This window comes from Aplysia californica, unplaced genomic scaffold, assembly GCF_000002075.1.
Source record: "Aplysia californica isolate F4 #8 unplaced genomic scaffold, AplCal3.0 scaffold01085, whole genome shotgun sequence".
NCBI classification, from domain to species: Eukaryota; Metazoa; Mollusca; class Gastropoda; order Aplysiida; family Aplysiidae; genus Aplysia; species Aplysia californica.
The window spans coordinates 109,512-114,618 of record NW_004798355.1 but is presented as its reverse complement, the minus strand read 5'-3'; positions in this window follow the sequence as shown (position 1 = coordinate 114,618).

Here is a 5,107-nt window from a genome sequence, read left to right as displayed (position 1 = left end):
GGGGGGGGTGGAGGGGAATCAAAAAGTCCCCAAAAAGGTGTAAGATCATATTTGTACAGCCCCAAAGGAAACTAGTGGGTCAACTGTTGGCTTGCTGCTTCCCCACAGCTTGTAACAGAAAAACACAGGTGATATCCATTGACAAAGCTCACCCCGTCGTAAATACACGGGGATAGGACAGAGGGCCAGCAAGATGTCCCGTAAATACACGGGGATAGGACAGAGGGCCAGCAAGATGTCCCGTAAATACACGGGGATAGGACAGAGGGCCAGCAAGATGTCCCGTAAATACACGGGGATAGGACAGAGGGCCAGCAAGATGTCTCGTAAATACACGGGGAAAGAACAGAGGGCCAGCAAGAAGTCCCGTAAATACACGGGAATAGGCTCAAGTCAAGTGAGTTAAGATCCAGGCGCAAAATGCCATACACAAGTCTCAAACACTTTTAAAACAAATGTAAATTGAGTAAAGCTGTAATCCGTAGAACATGTCTGTAAATATTCACAATTTATTTTAATCAACAGGAGAAGGGTACATACGTTAGTACAACCAACCATTATTGAAAAGATACAAACATTTGAAAAGATCACAGAAATAGAAGTATAATATCTTCAAAATGTTTAATTTCAAGTCGTGTATTTGTGAGAGAGAAGTTGACGGGAAGAAAACATTGGGGAGGTAACGCCCTCTGGACTCAAAGATTGCAGGGAAAGGGGAAACAATGGAAAATTCCATCATCAGACGTTTGTGAGGCGTGCTGACAAAATGAGTTACATCTATGATCTAGATTCTACTTCTCGCAATTTCTGAACGGAGAATTGGCTGAAAACTGACACCGGGGTCAAATTTGTAGATTTTCAACTGATGCCATTTTCTTCAAGTTCAACATGCCGTACATCATTCCATACTAATAAACCGTACAATGGCTGGCCATAAATGGGAAGTCTCTGGCCATAAATGGGAAGTCTCTAGCCATAAATGGGAAGTCTCTAGCCATAAATGGGAAGTCTCTAGCCATAAATGTGAAGTCTCTATCATGTCCATGGGGCCAAAATCCCAGAAGTAATTTATTTTCTCAGTACGCCTAACAATTTGATAAAATATGTTCGTATTTTATAGAAAACTTTAGCTGTTCTTTCTAAATCTTTTTATAACTAAGACGAGGAACTTATGTGTTTTTCTTTCTGAATCTGATCCTACTTTGATGAAATAGCAGGCTATGTCCATTCATGATGTTAAATGTGGTAAAGGCGTGTACATGCATTCAGATATTTTTATATGGTCGCTTTTAAGGACAAGCGGGCTCACCCAGATTTCAGGGGTTTCCAAAAATCGTGTCTTACACCAAAAGTGGGCATTGCCCTACCTATAGCAGAAGTTTGGTTTTATTGATGTGTATATTTGTTTGGTTATAGAGAAAACTCTCCTTGTCTTTTAAAGAAACTGAACAAGGTGCAAAAACTTTACCTTCCATTTTCTCAAAACAGCATTTTTCGGGATAGCCCCCTTAAATTGTGCTTAAAAACTCCATATTAGATGCCAGATCAGAAATAGAGTATTCGAGAGAAGAGGTAGCACTTGGGACCGATACAGCGATACATATTTGACGTTATGATAGCCACGAGAGCCGAGGTAACAAACAGATTTTTTCCATCTTACTTCTGGTCACAGCAGAAGCCACAAAACATTGTAATCCTAAATTTTCTATTTTTTCTCTTTTCCCAAATACATTCTCCTCTGCAGAAGCATTGGTCATCGTCAGACATTGACAGACCTAATATTTAGAATTGACAGACCAACTATTAGAATTGACAGACCAACTATTAGAATTGACAGACCAACTTTTAGAATTGACAGACCAACTATTAGAATTGACAGACCAACTTTTAGAATTGACAGACCAACTATTAGAATTGACAGACCAACTATTAGAATTCTTCTATTTCTGGTTTCTTCTTCAAGAAAAGTGAAAAAATGGCCGCCAAAGTTTGAAGATTTCAAAAACTTGAAAGTCTTTGGAAATTGAAACTGTACCATGTATGTGCCTTTAATCACCATTCTTTAGTGAAAGCCACAACAAATGTGTTTTTAAACAGACATGAAAGGCGTTGAGCCAAAACACAAAACAAAACAAAAAAATTCAATAAAAATTCCAAAGCAACAAAACAATGCGGGTTTCTTCAATTTCGTTATTTTGACGAGCGCCTCATTTTACCATGATGCCTCACTTATGATCTAGTTGTAAACATTTCATCTCAGAGAAAAGACCATAGAAACAATGCAGAATTGAATAGGCCAGCCGTGTTTTTCAACATCAATCAAGGAGATGCAGTAATGGTTGATAAGTTTGGCTTTTGCCAGGACCAGCAGAAAGGGAGGTGAGGAGTTGGAAGGAGATGAAGTCTGGAAGAAGTTGGGGAATACATCAATTAATGCAGGTCAGGTCAGTGGAGAGAGGGGGAGAGAGGGAGAGAGGGGGAGAGGGGGAGAGAGAAATAGACAGGCAGTAGACAGATTGTCCAAATGTGTGATGTGAGTAGTAATTCCTGTAATAGATTGACTGACACTAATGACAGTTGACACATAGGGAACACTCTATTTATAGCTTGTACTTTTTTGTCTGTCTGCGTTAACAAAAACTGTAGCTCATCGAGGAATTGACCTATGGCCACGGAATTGTACGTGGCACTTCTGCCGGCCAGCGACCAAACTAAAATTTTTTTTTTTTTAATCTTGACCCAGCAATAAAAACCTTTTTCTCTTTGGGGCCTTCATTAAAAACTGCTCTTTGGATGCATACACAGGATCACTACAACAAATGACTTACAGTAGCCTTGCCTACAAATTACTCATTTTGAGACAGCGACACCGCCCTGCCCCCACATTTCAGTGTAAGCTTGTCTATACATCTCCTCGTGCTCCACGTGAGTCTAAAAAATACTCACCCCATCTCTTGAATCGTGTTTCTTTGGCGTACGTTAAAGAGTGGTGTTGAGGAAAATATGTCAACTTTTAAAATGTTGTAGGTGTATGCTGTAAATTCCCTATGATCTTTTTACCTGCTGTAGGCTTCCATCAAAGAAAACACGCGGGAACCTCAGAGACTTTTATGAAAGGGCTTTTCGATTCCGTTGGTCGCTGAACTTTTCGACCCGTCTGCAAAGACCCAGAGAGATTAAACAGAGCGATTTGTCTTTATCTCGTTTTAACCGTGGTCAGACCTTGTGAACGAGCTCTAGCAATGTGTCCCTAGTTTTCTCCTCAGTTTGTCCTCAGTTTGTCCTCAGTTTGTCCTCAGTTTGTCCTCAGTTTGTCCTCAGTTTGTCCTCAGTTTGTCCTCAGTCCAGCGGAACTGTACAAAACACAAACAAAACATGGTACCACGGACCAACAGTTCAGATGTACTGAGACAAAACTTTTTTATTTGATTTTCTTGCAGCTTCCAAATGTGTGGCAACAGTTGTATGTGCTTGAGAGACGTTTTGTCCAAATGTAAACTACAAATGTTGAACAAAGTAAGAGAAGATACACAAAACACGTACAATTGTTACAAGAATTAAACAGGTTTGTTTCTCTCTCCGGAAAGATGTTTTGTCCCGGGTGTGAGAACAGGGAAACAGTTTGCCGTGGACAACACAACGTCAAGTAAAAAGGCACAAAGAGGAAGAGAAGGGGGCCATGGGCGGGCCATGGGCGGGGCACTGTCTGCCACGTTCCCAACCTGGTGAACAAATAAGTGCAGGAGAAAAAGAGAAAATCCCAGAGCTACGGCAGATCTTTGAGTTAATATCAACTTGATTGAAGGAAATCATCATGGGTACGATATTATATTACAGTTCAATTCTCACTTTGACAAGAGAAATGGTTTACAGTATTATGTTAGTATCGTATTACAGTTAAATTCTCACTTTGACAAGAGAAATGGCTTACAGTATTGTGTGAGTAACTTTGGGGAAAAGGCAACAATTTGAATACATGTATAAGAAATAAATCAAATCAAATCAAGTTATCCATGTGTGACTCACCAGTAACGAAAAACAAGGTTAGCCTTTCATAGAAGTAAATAAACATGCTCCTCAAAATGAAATCTAAGTTATTATCTTTTATTCTAAGTTATTATCTTTTATTCTAAGTTATTATCTTTTATTCTATGTTATTATCTTTTATTCTAAGTTATTATCTTTTATTCTAGTTGGCCCAGACTTGATCAGAAATTGGACTGAAAATATCTTTTGAGATCACTACATGTATGACTAGGATCCTACCCCAAGTTATATTTTACTCTCAAAACGTTTCTGTTGGAAGCAGGGGCTGTTTGTTTCATGAATGACAAGTCTTCTATTCTGAGTATAAATAACACAATTAACATTTCAGTCCACTTACATTCCCCCTAGCTCTTTAGTAGAGCCTGCTTCTTTTAGAGTAAAAAAATAGCTCAACAATTGTTTGACCAGACAGGCAGATACAATATGATGGTTTCAGACAGGCAGATACAATATGATGGTTTCAGACAGGCAGATACAATATGATGGTTTAAACCATACCAAGCTTCAGCTTATCAACAACAGTTCTCCCACTCATAGCAGGATCTTCATACTGTAAACTTATGTATGTTACTGTAAACTTATGTATGTATCTGTAAACTTATGTATGGTAAACTTATGTATGTTACTGTAAACTTATGTATGTTACTGTAAACTTATGTGTATGGTACTGTAAACTTATGTATGGTAAACTTATGTATGTAACTGTAAACTTATGTATGTTACTGTAAACTTGTGTGTATGGTACTGTAAATTATGTATGTTACTGTAAACTTATGTGTATGGTACTGTAAATTATGTATGGTACTGTAAACTTATGTATGTAACTGTAAAACTTATGTATGTAACTGTAAACTTATGTATGGTACTGTAAATTATGTATGGTACTGTAAACTTATGTATGGTACTGTAAACTTATGTATGTAACTGTAAAACTTATGTATGTAACTGTAAACTTATGTATGGTACTGTAAATTATGTATGTTACTGTAAACTTATGTGTATGGTACTGTAAATTATGTATGGTACTGTAAACTTATGTATGTAACTGTAAAACTTATGT